We start from the raw sequence: 20,038 nt of genomic DNA on the forward strand, positions 1-20,038 counted from the left end.
TTGTGTTCCCTCTCTCGCTGGCTGTCTCTATCCTGTCGAATGAATAAATAAAATCTGTAAAAAAAAAAAAAAAAAAAAAAAAAACCTCAATAGTCCTAAAACCACTCTTTTTCTTTAACTCCAAAATGTAATTTGAAATCCTGTGGGTGCTCCATTCTCAATACCTTCGTCAGACATTTCTATTTATTTCATCACTACTACCACTGGCCTATTAATAATCCCCACCTAATTTCACTTATAATAACATGACTATCTTTAATGGTGTATCTGCCACTTTCTTATACCATTTCATTTAGTTTTTAGCAATACTATTAAAATGAAAGTTTCCTGTGTGCATTTGATCTTGTCTCAACCTGTTGTGATCTTTGGGACATCCCCGGAGATACAAAAACTTTGTGATTGAGTCCAGCAAATTTGTCCAGTCATCTTACTCTCCTTACCTACACAAACTATATCAGAGCCAGAATAAACTACTTGTGATAGCCTATACATATGGCAATCCATATACCATTTCTTCTACCTGGACTGTCTTGGACATTTCTCTCCTAACAAGTTCTACAAAACCTTTGCCATTTCTTAAAGTTGATTCTCTTTTCCCTACCTCAATAATACTTTGCTAAGATCCCAAAAAGAGCACCGATAGGATTCCATTTGACTCCTTGATGATGAGTCTGTCTGCAAGGACTTATCTTTTTTCTTTAGTTCCTTGCACCATGCTGTGGGCATATAGATGTTTGCTAACTGTAGACATTAATGGATATGTATTATTTTTTATAGTGTGCTACAACTGTTAATTGTATACAAAAAAAATCTCTCTGTGTTCATAGACGTGGGTATGAGTTTAGGTGAGTAATGAGAAGTTCATTACATATAAAAGTAAATAAGGTTACTAGAATGTAAATCTCATTTAGGCCCCAATCTAGGATAAACTTTACAAAGCAAACAAAAGCTATAATACATACAGACACATGAGTTTCTAAGTTTCTTAAGCTACATTGTTAACTCTACATAGACAGCAGGTAAACCAAGCATTCAGAACATCCAGTCTTCCTCTCATATCACATACACTTGCAATAATACATGTAAACAGACAGCAACCTGGAGTGTTGCGCACTCATTTTTTGTGCATTCTTTCTGCACAAATGCAAGTCTGGCTCATGTTTATACTTCAGTGATTTTTGAAAGAAGATTAATGACATGAATATTTACAAAGAAAATGTCTATGTGACCAACATTTGTGCGCTCTTGAATATCAGTGTCACGGTGCTTTGCTACGGCTGGCTTTTTTGCCACACAACCCTATTTTATGAAGGTGACAGGCTGTCACATGTAAAGTTTATTTCTATTACTTCTTTTGCTGCTTTAATTCACAGTCTATTTTCAGTCTTTTCCTTTCCTTTTCATATGTTAATTATGAGTTGAACCAATTAACATATCTAACAAATCCTAGAATTAATTTTTCAATTCAGATTGAGGCATATATTTCTGCTGAAATACATTAGTCTTTACTAGTAGTTCAGTTTCCAGTGTTTATCTGCATTTTGGAACAAGGTTATGCCTATAGTTACTTACTTTGTTGCTGTCTCTCTGGCTTGGTTCAATGCCCAATTTTAAGAACTGGGCTTTAATGATTATTATTGTAAAAGAGTCTTGTTAAGCTTTACCTCTGAAGGCAATCTCTAATATTTCCTGAACAGTCAGATTTTTGTAGAAATACTATTGTGACCTCAGATGAGATAGTCTTCTGATAGGTCATGTGATCAGGGACAGAGCTGTGAGGAAATGTGGGAAAGAAATTTGGGGCAAGAAAATATGGTTACATTTTTTAAATGATGGTATCCGAGATGTCAGGGCTGGCAAGAATAAATAACTACATTTATGGTTTACATAATGTAAATATCATTTTATAGGATTGTGATAAACAACAGCACACATGCCAAAAATTATTTAGTTTCATAGAAAACATTTTATATTAATTTGGAAATATCAAGGGATTTTATATTTACCTTTCAGAGATATTTCCTTTTCTCAAAATTACAGTATGGCTTAAAGACAAAATAAGTCAAAATCTGCAGGTTATAGAAATGAATTTCCCCTGCAGCAGACAGTTTTTAGGTTAGCATTTGTTTACCCACTATCTACCTACACCATTGTGATTTTGTTCAGATGAGAATAAAAGAGAACCTCTGTATATTGAAAATTTAATTGTATCTCAAATAATTTAAAGATACACAAATCTAAAATCTTATGTATATGAAGGTCTAACAGACAATGGCCTGTTCAGTATCCCAGTCTTCATTTTATCAGCTGAAATGGAATTAATGGCAAATAACAGAAAATCCAACTCACACTGACAAATGACAAAGGAGATTTAGGTTTTTGCCTCACAGCCATATAAAGAATAAGGTCCACAGAGATTTCTTTTCCATCTCACAAATAACTAAAAAGCCCAGATTACTTTTAAGTGACTCTCAATATCACTGAAAGGTTCTCAACTCTATCCTCTTCTAGTTGCCATCTTCATCCACAGGCTGGGATATCTTGCAGTAGTAAAATTGACACTGCAACTTAAGATCTCATATTTCTTTCCCATACCGTCCAGAAGGGAAAACTTCATTTTTTTTTCAGCCATTACTTAACATTGTGGTTTTGATTCCATTTAGAACAATTTAAGTCCAGATTTTGAAGCAAGAACTTTGCAAAAAGGAGAGACAATCTTGGCCCTTCTTGGAGATGGGAGTTGGAATCAAACCCACTCATACTACAAGACAGCAAAACAATGATGTAGGAATGGATGACAGAGACAGACAACAATGTCCACTGTCTTCCAATGATGTAGATATAATATTTAAAGATAAGTCATTGTAAAAGTCTGAAATCATGGCCAAATATTTTATTGTGTATTCTTTTCAAACTATAAAAGCAATAAATGGCCATTGCAACAAAACCACACAGATGCAAGCAAGTGACCTGCCTATTTCCTTCAATGCAAACTATCAAGTCAAACAATATTTCAAAAACAACCTTTCACACCAGAGACATGTGACTAAAAATTATATCCAGTTAGGTGCATAATATACACCCATTTTTTGTGAAAAAAAAGAGAAGAAAAATACCCTCTCTTGTTCCTTTTTTGTAAATTTAGTCTATTATTGGCTATGGCTCTTTTAATGACAAGTAAAAATCACAGAGAGAAATGGGATAAAATGTAACACTCTTGTGTAACAAATTACTTAAAAACATATTCCCAAAAGGAAAAACATCCTACACTATCATTATCACCTAAGATAAGAAATAGCGTATTTCAATACCCCAGAAACATTCCACTTTTTCCCAACAAACAATTCCATCACTTTCCCTAAAGAAAACCAATATCTAGACTTAAAGTGGTCATACATTTTTCTATAAGGATTACACCTGAATATGCATCTCTGTATATTAGAATTTTGTTTTGCCTGCTTTCAGTTTTGATAAATGAAATTGTACAGTAAGTATGCTTTTATCTTGTCATTCTGTAACATGTATGAGATTTATCTATCAAAGACATATTGCCATAGTTCATTCATTTTCCATTCTGTATAGCATTCTAATGAAAGATAGCTATATCTTATTAATTATAATTAATTTTATTATAATATATTATAATTAAAATTAAATTAAATTATACATTATACATTATATGTAATATAGAAAATATATTTAATATGCTTTATATATTTATATATTATATTTAATATATTTATATTTAAATATATTTCATATTTATATATAAATATATTATAAAATATATTATAAATATGTAAAATATATACTATATTATAATGACATTATAATTAATATATAAATAATACATATATTACATATATATCATATATACATACGAACAAAATGGGAAAGATGTCTTCCAAGTTTTGCTGTGAACTAATTATGTATCTAAGTAATCTTTTTAGCAGAGCATATTTGTCTATCAGGATTGTTTATTGTGTATACGCCTGGTCTTAGGAGCTATAGCTGTGCTGGAGAAAAAAAGTATCACGTATCTTTAATCATGTATCTTCCTAGATATGACTAACAATACATAAAAAAGTAGAACCTACAGGACTAACTCATCTCCCACGCTAACTTGTACCATGAATAGTTGGTGCTTCTATCTGTGAACCCAAAATGTGTCTTGTGGAGAAAAGTGATTTTAGGAAACTGTATATGAGAAATTTAGAGCCCCGTGATTATTGATTCATGGTAACCATTGTTGTGGTTCTCCTTTAGTGTACTTTGCTAATTATGAGTAAAACTCAGAGCTGAATTAAACTTGTGTATCATGAGAGTCTGCAAATTTAGCCCTCTGTGATGGTGCCAAAATAATAATAACTAATATTTATAGTGGTTTTATGTGACGTAAGTTTTTTAATAAGAATAACAACACTAGAGTTTAGCATCTCTGTTATATAAATAAAGAGATGGAGACCTTACGTAACTTAACCGATGCCACATAGCAATTATGGACCTAGCTCCAGAGTCTCTGTTCTTAGCCTTCTATTACTGTTAGAATGCCTTATATTTTGTGGGTATCCAGTATAAGAGATAATAATCTCTGAAATATAATTTGTGGAAGAACTTAAAACACCGATCCTCTACCAGGTTTCTTCTTCTAGCTGGCATGGGCTCTTCAGATGGGCTGGGTTGGGTGGGAAGAGTTGTTATGGTTAGAATATGAGATAGATGAATATTATTTTAGTTCATTGAATAAATTGAATATATAAATACATAATCACAAAATTTCTATTTATACCGTGTCTGGAATTAAAATTAATTTGTATACACGCTAGTGGTTCACAAAATAGGTCAATATGCAAATGACTATTTTTCACTGTTATTTTAACTTTTCACTTAAAGTGTAATACCATACAATTTGTCCTACTGTACATGGAAGCTCTAGGAATATGAACAAACAAGAATATAATTAAAAAGGCTCACCTGGGTAGCTCAGTTGGTTAAACATCTTCCTTTGGCTCAGGTCATGATCCCAGGGTTCTGGGATTGAGCTCCGTGTTTCATTCCCTGCTCTGCAGAGAGCCTGCTTCTCCCTCTCTCTCTCTGCCCCTCCCCCCAACTCATTCTCCCTCTCTTTCTGCTGAATAAATTAATAAACCTTAAAAAAAGAATATATTTAAAAATTATCTAGGACTAAGCTTTGTTTTCATTATTCTTCTTTCTCCTTCTATTTTATTTATGCCTGTAGTTAAAAATTTTAATGAAAACAATTACTTTGTCTTTAGACATAATTTATCACGTCTCACTTTCAATATCCTGATGACTTTTCTGCTCTAGATTCATCTAGATGATGGTCTTGCCATAATATTCATTTCTACTTGATCTTATTCAGTGTCTTTCTCTTTTAGTTTGTCCTCATATTTTTCTTTCTTAAGATCTAGCTGTCTGACAAATTATCTTACCTAAATTGTGTCCTTTATCCAGTTAATATTTATAGTCCCAAAAGCACTGATTTCAAATAATTTCTTAAAAGTCTGTTCGTGCAATAAGTCACCTAATATTTTATTTAGATTTTTCAATTAATTAAAAAATTATAATTTCGTACCAAGATTGGTTCTTGTATCAGTGAAGGCCTGGCAGCAAACAAGTCACTCTTTTAGAGTAATTGAGACTAGCTTAATAAACAACACTTTTGAAAGCTATAAACAATATTTAAGACTACAAAAAAGATATTCTAGAGCTAAGAAAAGTGGGGATTTTAACCTTCCTTAGCCCTGAAAAGATGAGGCAAGAATTCATTCTTCCCACCCTCTCATTTCTTTCTGGAGCTCTCTATTTTCCAAAACACAAACATAAGCCAAAGGATAAGGGAGTTCCTTTATGCCATCCAAACAGAACAGTTTTCTGGGCTACAAAGCATGTTGGTGATGGGTAGATAGTGGAGTTGGAGGAAATTGCAGAAGATATCCAACAGAGTTCTATTGGATCCTTTTTATATATTTCTCAAATTGAAAATGTGTGTGGATGCAGAAAGTGACTCTCCTTTCAGTGTGTAACTTCTTGTGAAGAATGATCCCTAGTTAAAATATGAGCCACTCCAGCTATCATGCTGTCTTAAATATCTGTTTACCTTATGGAATATTTATACTCCAAAAGAGAGCATCATTGCCAAAAGATGAACAACTTCTAAACATTACAAAATTAGCACAAAGTTGTGCCACAGTGTGACCCATTTCTAATAATTATTGAAGGTATTCATAACATGGTAGAAGATTTTGAAGCATTACATCACTACACCTATGTAAGTATGTAGCGTTAAGAGTTCAAGAATTTAAGTAATTCTGCTGTTCTATTGGGATATGTTCCTGTAATAATCCTTTTATTTAATGAGAAAAAATCTTCACAACTCCTTTCTGTGCATATCAGTGTCTGCCTCAGCTCTTGAATGTTTTTTATAACTGACATCATCTTTGTAAGAAATTGATACTACTCGAGGATTTTGTTTTAGTTGTAGGTTATTTTTTAATGCTCACTGCATGTATATTAAATTTTAATACCATAACCATAAGCATCAGAGTGATAAATATTTATTATTCAGAAACCAGTCACCATTACTAAACTGTAATATCAATATGGTTTTGTGAGTTTTCCTTATTTTGACACTACTTAATCCTTCCAAGAAATCTACATCATCATCGTCATCATCATTATCATGCTAATGGTCATGCTAATAACTACTTGATGTTAAGCATTCATCATGATGTAAGCATTGTATTAACTGCTTTAGTATATTTAATATTTAAAATAGTTCTACAGCTTATTCCATTATGTAGGCATAAGCACATGTGGCTATTTAACTTTAAATTTAAAATACTTAAAATTAAGCAACATTAAAATTTTAATCTTACTAGTCACATTTCAAGTGCTCAATATTAGTGGACAGAACAGATTTAGAGCATTGCTTCATCATATAAAATTCTATTTGGCTATTAAATGAGATAGAAATGGTAAGTAACCTGAACATTTAACCACGGGATGTCTTACTTCAGAACAGCAGTCATAAATTTCATATTATACTGTACATTGCATGACAATAAATACTATATTATTAATAGTTTGCAATTTTTTTTAGCAGGATCCCTATGTATAGTAGACCACTCATGTATTAGTGATAGAAGGAATGACTGAATGAGTAAAAAAAATCAAGATAAATGACTTAAAGCTAATTACATATCTAGGATTTATATAAAAGGTAATCATTCGATATCTCACTTAGTATATGGCCTTGGGTGGATTACCATGTCCTATATCCCTTCAATACAAAGATAATAATTCCATATATGTTTTGTGTTCCTTTTGTAATTTGAAATTTGTCATAGTGTTCTATATCCCCAAATTAATTTCCCTATTAAAGATACTATATTCTTATACATTTTGCACATTGGCTAACTTTGTAAGATTTAATCCATCAAAATCACAATCAATTTAGTCTGAATAGTACTTGTCTTCTGAGTATGACAAAAATAAAAATGAACTAAATGTTTCATTACTATTCCCACTGGATTTTACTCATGTATTTCCAATACCCATTTATTGTTATGACATTGTTTTATCAATTTACAAGTATGTAGACTTCTTACTGTGTTCCCCTGACTATTCATTGTATCATCCAAATTTGAATTATGCAAGCTTTTCTTTCTACTGTGTCTCTGTTGTACACTAAAAATAGCATAAATCTTTTATTTATATTCAATTCCCCTAGAGATTCAGGTACTTTTATTCATTGAATGGTGTTCAGAGAACAGTTGTGAATATTGGGAACTTCTCCTCCTTCAGTATAGAGTTTGTTTGATAACTAATGTGCATCTGGGATTTTTTTTTTAGCTTGTGTATATTCTTCACCTTGATAGGCAGCTTTCGACAGCTGTCAGAGAGCAGTTCTCTTGTACACTCAGGAGTGCTTTGTTCAGATTTGTAAAGATTAACTAAGAACAAGAAAATGTTTATGAATTATTTTAATGTGTGAGAATAAACTCCCTCTCTAGGAGAAAAATTTCAATGAAATTCTATATAATATTTCTAGTTTGTGGTCACTGAGAATTGAACCAATCCTAGGAGCCAATAATCTGCTAATCTCAGTCTAAAGATAATATTAATGAGAATAAACTTAGTTTATGTGTCTAGATTCATGTGATATAGGCTTTAAATGAAGGTCAACAGTATGCGGGCCTTGACATTTAGTAAGATTGGAATGGCCTCAAATGGCTTAACTGCAAGCAGGCCTCCCCTCTCTGTTTCCACTGATAAGGTCCCTTAGTCAAACAACTCTTGTTATCTAAGGGGCCAGATATAACTCCTACTCATCCATGAGTAGTAGGCTGTAGTTCTCTGACAGCTGATGGGATTATTCAGACAAGCTAATTACATCCTTCCATGGGAAAACAGAGCATACCACCCTTTTGACACTACAAAGCCTGGCACCTCCCACAGCCCCTGGCTTCCTCTGTTCCCAAGTACAACCCCTTAGGGCCCTACATAACATACAATGTCCTCTTTCCCTGAGCTGTGAGTATATATGACTAATAATCTGCTGTCAATCTCATCTGCCCAGTGTTATGTGTGTCTTGTGTCGGCAATCCTCATAACCTAGGGTGGAAATCCCAACCTTAACAAGGGAATGAATAGAAAATAATTACAACAATTTGATGTTTTGTTGAGTGTCACGTGAATAATATTTGTATAGTCAGAAACAGAATCACCATTAACTATACCAAATAACATGTGTGTAAATATTGCGATCTTTTTATAGCTAATTTCTTTAATAATGTATTTAATCACTAGGTCACTAAAATTACGAACACTTAAAAGACAGTGACTGTAACTTGAAGTAGCATAGAGTCTAGTGGAAGACACACAGAGACATCAACAAGAAAATCACAAGGAGAAGCAGTGCTGTGTAATCATGTTTTTGAATCTGGTTTCCTCAGTATCCTGTGAGAAAGTAGAAAAGACATACTTCTTGGCACAATAAATGAAGACAAAAAAGCTTGGCAAATCAGAACTAATGAAAAAAGACTTCTTCAAGGAGCTACCAGATACTGAGGGAATTCAAACACACAAACCAGAATAGCAGCCTTGAGCTAACAGCATGATAGCCCAAGAAACAGGCCTTAAGAATAGAGACTGGGGTTTGACCACCTTCTTGTTTTTAAGATTATGTGTCCTTGATCTTCTACTCAGTGAAGAACTAGGTTAAGCTGAAGAGCCTGCCAGTAAACTGGAAAAGTAACTTGATTTAATTGGTAATTAGGCAAGCACACTATTGAGACACAAGCCCATATCCATTAAATTCATGTAATTCAAAATGTCTGGGTATTTTGGAAATTGTTCGGGATGAAAGGAAAGGTGAATTCTCACATATCACTGGTTGTCTCTAATGTATGCTGGTCAAGAAGTGTAGATATGAAGTAAAATGTCTTGAGAAACAGTAAGTTCTATGGAGAGCTGGTGTCATGTTTCTTTTTTTTTTCATTTCTTCATCATAAATCATGTCGATTAGAAATTCATTTGTATCCAATATAAAGTATATTTAGATTACATTATCTAGGTTTAGCTAAATTAAGACTCATAAACAGATAAATGATTTAAAGCTTTTTTTCCAAAAGAACCTAAATCAAAAGTACTACTACTAACATAAGATTGAAGCATAATATAAAAATGATTGAAAATGATAATTGTCTTATCTAATCAGCTCTGACATGATGTCAGCCAAAAAGTGAATTATCCAAATTATTTTAAATATAAATATAGCCCTGTGATCTTTATTGCTGGACCATACCTAACGTGTATATTTTTACTTGTCCAGTTGGGAAGCATTAAATCATCAAAAGTAGAAAGATTACAGTAATATTTTTCTCTTCTATTGCATTATTTTTTATTTTATGTTTATGTGAATATTTTATAGTGCATATATTATTTTAATATGAGAGAGGAAAATAAATGCTTAAGTGTATTGACTAGAGAGTCATTAAAATAATGAATTTCATTATCTAAATTCAATAGGGAATCAGCCAGAGAAAAGAAAAGAGCTCAGTGGACAAATGGAGAGAAAAATTGAAGTGCCAATGGAATGGAGCAGTCTTTGCTCTAGTTCACCAGGCCTGACTCTTGGTATAATAGAGTGGAGAGCAGGGGCATAAAAGGATTTAGAATTTAGTACTTATATATGTTCTTGCTCCCAATATTATTTTAAAAGTTACTTATTTCGTTTTAAATTTCTGCTCTAACAATCTCTATCTTCAGTCTACAGGGAAATGAATCTGATAAATAATGGCACAATGTTTTCATTATGCCAGACCACTAGAGATGCAAACCTAAAATTTAATATCATTTGTTTTACTGAAATATAGAACCAGTCTTAAGAACTATCTAGAGAATATGATTCATGTACAGTGAACCCACATATTACGGGTTGGTACTATGCTGGTCAAGAAGAGGAAAGATGAAGTAAAATGTCTTGAGAAACAGAAGTTCTACGGAGCATTGGCGTCATGTTTCTTTTTTTCATTTATCATCCTAAATCACATCAATTAGAAATTCATGTGTGTCCAATATAAAGTATATTGAGATTACATTAGCTAGATATATATATGTATATATATATATATATATATATATATATATATATAATGATAGAAGCTTGAAAATGCTGATGCAGAGAAAGGAGAAAAGGAAGGATTGAAATAATAAGTAAAAAGAGAGAGAGATTGAGAGAGAGAGAAACTTGTAAGCCGTATTTTATGTCAGGCAGGGGGCCATAATGATTAATACAGGCATACAGAAATATCAGTTTGAAATTTGACTGAATATATGGCTAACTCAGACTGTGTTCTCCATAAGATTTTCCTTTTCTAACACATGACCCACACTTCTTGCTTTTTCCAGTGTTGAGAGAGTGTAATGCCAATCTATATCTTAAATACTCCTGTAAGAATAGAATTATTTCCTTTTTCCCTTGGTATACATTTGCATTATTAGATTTTTTTAAAAAAGAATGTTATAGAAAATAAAGAGAAAAGAAACAGACAACAGACAACAACACATGGTCAGGAAGAGGGAAATTTTTTAAAAAAAGAAGAATTCTAATTTTTATTTCAATCAACATTTGATCAAATGTTGCTTCCTTAACCAGTTTATGAACACCAAATCTCTAATACTGTAACCATGTTTCAACCCTGTCTTTTTTTTTTTTAATATTTTATTTATTTATTTACTTGACACAGAGAGAGAGACAGCCAGCGAGAGAGAGAACACAAGCAGGGGGAGTGGGAGAGGAAGAAGCAGGCTCATAGCAGAGGAGCCTGATGTGGGGCTCGATCCCATAACGCTGGGATCACGCCCTGAGCCGAAGGCAGACGCTCAACCGCTGTGCCACCCAGGCGCCCCTCAACCCTGTCTGGTTTAAATGTTAAAAACAGAACAATACATGACAAAAAGTTGATACTAGAAAAAAAAAATTCTATTAAGGGACAGATCTGATACAACTTTGGTACCATTTTACGTTCTAAAGTTGTCCTAATCTTGTATGACTACTTTTGTTCTTCCTGTATGTGGCTGCCCAGGTTGTTTGCTTGTCTCTAGAAAATTTACACATTGTATTTGACTGGGTTATTTCTCTGCACCCTCATCAAGCCCCTGATAGGACTATGCCTATACTTCCTCAGAGGTGCTTACTTTGAAGAATACTCTTTAGGTAGTGATTAAGCCTGGTTCTTTCCTTCAGTAAAGAAATAATATTCTTACCATGTTTTGTTTTGTTTTGTTTTGTTTTGTCAGGCTTTTTATTTTGAGGTAATTGTAGATTCCCATATAGTTGTAAGAAATCACACAAAGAGGTCCTGTGTACTCTTTACTAGCCTTTCTTCAATAGCAATATCTTAGACAACTATAGTACAATATAAAAACCTGGATAATAATTTCCATACACTCAAGATGAAGAACGATTCCATCACCACAAGACTCTTTCATAATATCCTTTTATAGACGTGCTTGCTTCCCTTCCTGCACCCATCATCTCCTTAGCCGACGGCAACCACTGATCTGTTCCCCATTTCCATGATTTTGTCCTTTCAAGAATGAGGTCCATTATCTGTTGGGATTGGCTTTTTTTCTCTCAGCATAATTGGCTGGAGTTTGAGCCACCGATTTAATCCCTAGTTCATTTCTTTGCATTGCAATGATCTGGATGTGCCACAGTTTGTTTATTAACTATTCACCCACTGAATGATGCCGTTCCAGATTTTGGCTATTACAAATAAGGCTGCTATAAGCATCTTTGTACAGATCTTCTGAGTGAACATAAGTTTTCCATTTTTGCTTCTAATGTCCATGAGTGAAATTCCTCAATTATGGCAAGCTGTATGGTAAGTTTGTTTAAGACACACAAACTATTTTACAGGGTGGCTGTGTAATTTTATACTCCAAGCAGGAAAGTATGAGTGACCCAGTTTGTCTATAACCTCACCAGCATTTAATATTGCTACCATTTTTTTAAATTAGACTTTTTTTTTTCAAAACTGGATTACCTGTTCTCATTCCTTTGCCTTTCCATATACATTTTAACTTTTAAAACAAGCATATATATACATGTATGTATATATATATATATATATATATATATAATTTATATATATTTATTTATCTAAATTACATATTTAACTTATAATTCTATAATATATTTAATTAAATTATATAATAATGCAATATTTAAATTATAATCGTAAATTTAAAATATATATAAATATTGATGGAATTTGGATGAAAATAATGTTAAATCTCTATATCACTTTTGGAAAATTGACATCTTTGCTATCTTGAGTCTTTCAGTCCAAGTATGTAGTATGCCTCTCCATTTAGCTATACTTCCTTTGATTTCTATAATGCTGTGTAGTTTGTAATATACACATCCTATATATGTTTTATTAGATTTACACAAGTATTTTATTTTTTGAGTGATGCAAATGATATTACATTTTTAATTTTTGTATTTATTGCTAGTAAACAAAAATACAAGTGATAACTTTATATCCATCTTGTATCTTGCAGTCTTCCTAAATTTTCTTATTAGTCATAGGTATTTTTTGTGGATTCATTGGGATTTTCTATGTAGAGTTATGCCATCCAAAATGAGGGCAATTTTATTTCTACTTTTCCCATATGTATGCCTTTTATTTCCTTTCTTGCCTTCTTGCAGCAGATATAACTTCCAGCACCATATAAAATAGTGGTAATAGAACATTCTTGCCTTATTCTTAATTATAGGAGAAAACATTCAGTCTTTTAATATTAGGTATAATATTAGCTTTTGGTTTTTTGTACATTTCCCTATGAAGTCAAGATTTTGGCTATTACAAATAAGGCTGCTATAAGCATCTTTGTACAGGTCTTCTGAGTGACATAAGTTTTCCATTTTTGTATCTAATGTCCATGAGTGAAATTCCTCAATTATGGCAAGTTGTATGGTAAGTTTGTTTAAGACACACAAACTATTTTTCTTTAAGTTTTATAATTGGTGAACTTTTTTCTGCACAAGTTGATCTAATAATACAATTTTTCTTCTTTATCACATTACTATGATAGATTATACTGATTGATTTTTAATATTGAAACATCTTGCAACCTTGGAATAACCTCCATTTGGTCATAGTGTATATTTCTTTTTATGTATTTCTGAATTTTATTTACTAATATTTACTAATATTTTTTTAACATTTTTTTCATCTATATACAGGAAAGATAGTGGTTTATAATTTTGTGGAACTATCTTTGTATGGCTTGGTATCAGAGTAATAATAACTTTATCAAATGATTTGGTACTTGTACATTGCAAAATGATCACCACAATACGTGTAGTTACCATCCACCATTGTACAGAGTTAACTTTTAGAATTCACTCTCTTGGCAACTTTCAAGTATATTCTACAGTATTACTAAGTATCATCATCATACTGTACATTGCATCACCAGAATTTTCTTATTTTATAACTGGAAGTTTTTGATCCCCTTCACCAATTTTTCCGAACCCCCACCCCTGCCTCTAGCAACCACCAATCCATTTTATTTTGTATTAATGATTTTTTTATTGAAATCTGGATATTTGAGTTACAATGTTATGAGACTGGATCTTATTTAAACCTTCCGTTTCAGCTGATTTCCTCTGAACTGCTCCTTGAGTGGGATTTCAGTTTCCTCACTTTGCCTCTTTGACACCCAGTGAGGAGTAATCATAATTATTGCTGGATGGGAGTGGCCATTCTGGCTCCCAGTAGACCTCCAGTGATACCACCCTGACTGGAAGGGACATGAATACCTCATGATTGCTCTTCATGTGGCCTCCAGTGACACCACAGGGAAGGAGATTAGTAATCTCTTAACTGGTGGTCGATGGTGTCAACCCTTATTATTCACTGAGACAGATGTGATACTACTCCAGCAGCGGGGGCAGAGTGTCTCTCTGCTTCAGTCTGGGTAGAAATCCAGGCTCCCTATCAATCTCTACAGACACCTCCAGATGTGGCATTATTAATGCCAGGTGGAGATGAGAGCCCTGGGTCCCAAATCTGCCCGCTCTGATACCACCCCTGGATCTGACTTAGAGGGCTTTGTTTCAGCTTAGCAAGCATGGAAATGTAGGCTCCCCATTTGGTCTTTGTGGATGTGGGTGGGGTTTGACTCATAGTCTTTTGTGATTTTTTTTGGAGTAGAAAGGTTTTTCTCTAAAAGTTTTTTGTCCAGCTAGGTTGCCCTTACATGGTCCTTTGACTAGAGTAAGAGCAGAATTTTAGGGGAGCTTTTTTGCCAGCTCCCATTAGAGGTACAGGGGTTGTTGACTTCTCCAAGTCTGGAATATATGATGCAAAAAGAAAACCAGTAAACTTACTGCTATGTTGTTTCTTGGGTAAAGGGGTCCATAGCTGATCTGACACCATCTCTCCACCATTCAGAATCTTATGCTTATTTTATATATAACATATATCTTATATATATATATTTTGTATGTAATTATATAATATATAATGTTATGTTTATTTTATATATAATTAGAGGGAAATATCAAGAAAGTATGCACACCCTATTATCCAGAAGCAGAAATCCTCTCGTGTTTTCAATAAGCATCTATTAGGATCAAAGGTATTAGACTTCCTTAGACACCTACCAAAAGACAAAATAAATCTGCTTTTTGATTATTTTAATAGAGCTATTTTCTAGTCTTCACATTGCTAACATTCTTTTAGTTGAATTAGCCCATCCAGCTCCTCATTTTCAGTTTAGAGATGCCTAAATAGCTATATGGCCCAATGGTTCCAGACTGTATTTTATCAGTTCTACTATGTCATTGATTAAGAGATATTGTAACTACAATCAAATGGGTTTGAGTTATATATCAACTTAATGATACATTCCAATTCCAATAATAATATAAATGAAGGGTTGTCTAACTTGGGACAAAGAGAAAGATATATGCAATTTTCCTTTTCAAGTTTTTAATTTCTGACAAGGCATGCAGGGTGCTTTTAAAACCAGCAAGCAAACAAAACAGCAGCAATGTATAACAACAGGTACATTAACAACAGGCACCAGTATAGAATCATTAAAACCACGATTCTGAAAAATATTTAATAACACAGAGCAATGCTAAGATTTGTTAACACATTAACATAAAACAAAACCCACAGGAAAGCTAAGTATGTTACTATATGTCCTCCCTTCTTGCAAGTGCCCTGATTTTTTGCACAATGTTCTGTTTATCACTTTCACGTGGGTGATAGCTCTGAAACCATATATTACAAAAGTGTAGGATTTTAAGTATAGTTGAAATATACAGAATATTATATATTGCCTATATTCACAATAACAATAACAATAACAATAAAAATTTAAAAATCACACCTTCAACTACACAATTGGCCTTGTGAAATAGTATAAAAGATAGGCAGTCTAGTGTTTGAAAGCATTTGGGGTTCTTGATCTCTGGCTCCTCAGATGAGTCAAGGTAAAGCCTGGATTAAGTTAACTAAACTTTCTTTCCAGAGGTTTTGAATTTTGAACATAATGAAGCAAGGGTGGAGTAAAACAGTACAATATTTTTCATGCTAACACCAGTACCTGAATAACTGAATATTTTTGATCCTGAATTTTATCCTTTTTTTTGTCTTGTTTCTAATTATAACAATTGAGTCTATAGAATTTCAGGTGGTTTTAAAGAGGGTCCCCCCCCATTCTTAATCAGATTTGGTTACTGTTATTATCTACTAAAGAAAAAAAATCCCATCTGATAGTTGCAAAAATTTAAATAAACTCACAAGTTGTTAGGAAACAATTTACCACAATTATACCACAACTGAACAAATAGCAACTATTTGATGATAATGGTAATATTTTTAAAAAATTTGTCCTGTTTATTTTTCCCTGTCATCCACAAAATAAGCAACGTTTTATGATATTGTTTTTATAATCATTAAAGTCATTTTAAGAGGAAACAATGCAGAATATAGATGAGTGGGAATCAGAAAACCATGGTAGGTCAAAGAGAATTTGCTCTACAGATAACACAGCTCTCTATACACTTTTGTTTATGCAACTGTTCGTAACAAAGTAGATGTGGAAAACATTGCATAAAGGTTGTGCCACCATGTATGACAAGCTTTGATGAAATAAAGTTTCTAGTTAATTTCTCAATTGATATAGTCATTATTTTCCCCAAATGAAAGTTCAAATAAAAAATACTACATATAACATTTTGTTCTTCCCTCCCTTCCTCTTTCTCTTTTCCCTCTAATGATGAAAGGGTTGAATTGGTTTTGATGGTAATTGTATCAGGATCCCTAATCTTGGTTCCACCAGATCTTCCTTTGAAAATCATGGCATCTCTGCCTTTGTAATTACGACTTTAACTGTCAGCTATGTGATTAAGGATACGACACGATGTCTAAAACCCAAATTTTTGTGGGTCACCTTTATCTAAAAAATTTCTATGAGCTAAAGGATAAAAGAAGTATTGAATCTTAAAAACTGTGTTAGTATTTTAATCAAAGACAATATATTTTGGAAATAATTTCTTATCTGATTTTGAACTATTTGGGCAATGGATTTGAAGAGGTTTCAATATATTTTGTATATAATCAATTACTTTTATAAAAACCATAACTAAGTGAGCTACTCACAAGAAGGCTATATCTTTGGTGTTATACTGTAGAGTAGAATTGAATCTCAAGAATGGCTTCAAATACGCAGAATATAATATTTTGTATTATCCACTATCTTGGTGAACTCAAACAAAATTTTTTAAGTTACAACCATACAATATTCCTATTAATTCAAACTTTTCTTGCAGTAAATTGGTCAGTAAACTCAATTATCAGAACAGCAGACAAATTAAAAATGTCCGAATCTGGGTTCCTTTTGTCATAATATATACACTTTATACCAGAATGATCACTTTTTTATGTTTTATTTGAAAATAAATAATTTAAATTGTTATGAATTTAAGCAAATTTTAAAACCCTATTATTTTAATGCAAAAAAATAAAACAGAGAAAAATGTCATTTTTTTTAGAAAAATACATTTTTCATATAATACTATTTCAATTTTAACTGTATGTCCTTATGGTAGAAACTAAAGAATGAATTGGCAAAGAATATGACTTACTCGATGGGAAAAGTACTGTGCATACAAATACTAGTCTTAAAATTGTGTATTCTTCTAAAAGCTAATTGATCACTTAGATAGCAATGGTTTTTATTAAAATAATTAATTATAATTAGATTATTTGTTGTTGCTATATGTTGTTAAAATGAAATAGCCTCAGTTCATTGGAGAATTTTATAATATTTCACATATTTCACCTGAAAGATAGTGAATCCAGGGACACCTGGGTGGCTCAGTTATTAAGCGGCTGCCTTGGGCTCAGGTTATGATCCCAGGGTCCTGGGATTGAGCCCCTAGTTGGGCTCCCTGCTTAACGGGGAGCCTCCTTCTCCCTCTCCTCTGCCTGCTGCTCCCCCTACCTGTGCTCTCTCTCTCTCTCTGTCAAATAAATAAATATTTTCAAAAAATAAAATAAAAAAATAAAAGATAATGAATCCAGATATTGATAAACAATTACAGTAAATTATAATAAGTATGATATATAATAAAAACAATCTTGAAGATAGCTAATAACCTAAAATAACCATTGTGTTACCTGCAATGTTGGCATTTCTGGTGACGTTCTCTGTTCCTTTCTAGTCTTCATTGCTTTTGGTCCTATCCCCCTACTCAAAGAATCCCCTTTAATATTTCTTGCAGGGCTGTTTTAGTGGTCATGAACTCCTTTAGCTTTTGTTTGTCTGGAGACTCTTTATCTCTTCTTCTATTATGAATGACAGCCTTGCTGAATAAAGAATTCCTGCCTGCACATTTTTCCCATTCAGCACGTTGAACATTTCCTTCCTCTCCTTTCTGGCCTGCCAAGTCTCTGTGGACAGATCCACTGCAAATCTGATCTATCTTCCCTTGTAGGTTAAGGACATTTTTTCCCTTGCTGCTTTCAGGATTTTTTCTTTGTATTATGTGAATTTGTCTATGATATGCCTGCCTCAACAATGGCCGGCTTTTATTGAATTTAATGGGAATTCTCTGTGATTCTTGAATTTTGGTATCTGTGTCCTTCCTCAGATTTGGGAAGTTTTCAACTATAATTTGCTCAAATAAACTTTCTGGCCCTTTTTCTCTCTTTTCTTCTTCTGGGACTGCTATGATAGCAATGTAATTACATTTTAAAAGTTGCTGAGTTCCGTACGTCTACTTTTATAATCCATTACCTTTGGTTCCCTCTTCTTTTTGGCTTCAATATTTTCCATTATGTTATCTTCTGTATCACTGATTTGTTCCTCTGCTTCATTAATCCTTGTTGTTATGGCACCCATTCAGGTTTGCATCTCAGCTCTAGCATTTTGAAACTCAGCCTCACTAGATTTTAGTTCTTTTATCCCTAAAGTAAGAGATGCTCTAATGTCTTCTATGTTTTTTTCAAGCTCAGCTAGTATCCTTATAACTGTTGTTTTAAATTCTAGTTCAGACATCATACTTATATATGTATTGATTAATCCCTGGCCATCATTTCTTCCTATTCTTTCTTTTGGGCTGAATTCCCATATCTTGTCATTTTGAAGAAAATAAATTAAAAAATAAAATAAAATAATAAAAAATAATAAAATCAAAATCAATCAATCAATCAATAAAGGAAGCTGGATCCTAGGTGTGTTTTGGTGTGCTTGTTAAGCAAAGCCTGATAGAAAAAAGAAAAGATAAAAAATTAAAAATAACTTAAGAAATAAAATTTAAAAATAAATAATTTGTTCTTTCTGCATCCAAAAAACAAAAACAAAAAACCAAACAAATAAAAAACTCAAAGGAAGCTAGATCCTGTTTCCCCTAGAGCTGAAGCTTTTCAGCACTCTGTGATCAGTAGACTTGGTGCATGGGGGGGTTTGTGCTCCCTTCTGGGGGAGGGCCCTGCTGTGCTGATTCTCAGATGAACTTGCCCTAGTGGAAATGCACCCTCCAGTCTGCAGTGGGGCAGGGCTTGGTGTAAGCAACTCTGGTGTCCACTCGTTGGCACTGTTTTTCTCTCACTGAGGTTAGTCATGTTGGTAGGTGAGCTGGAAGAGGATCTTGAGCCTGCCAGTCTTCAGGAAGCCCCCACAGACAAACAGCCCTGCACCCCTCCTGTGTCTCCAGCTTCCATCAGATCCCTGCCTTCAACGAGTCTTTGTTGGAGCTGTCCCCCTTCCAGGTGGCATAGTGCTCCTGTGTTTTATCTCAAGCATAGCTGAGATTCAAAACCCCACACTTGAGAGACCCCCACAGGGTGGACCATGCTGATCTCTGGGGGAGAGTTGGTGCAGACTTGTCCCAGAAAACAGTGACACAACAATGCAGCCGATGGGAATTTGGTAAATCACAGCACACAGACAGTGCCAGGGTTTGCTACCCTTAGCTGGTGTC

Source organism: Ursus arctos, unplaced genomic scaffold (genome assembly GCF_023065955.2).
Source record: "Ursus arctos isolate Adak ecotype North America unplaced genomic scaffold, UrsArc2.0 scaffold_11, whole genome shotgun sequence".
NCBI lineage: Eukaryota > Metazoa > Chordata > Mammalia > Carnivora > Ursidae > Ursus > Ursus arctos.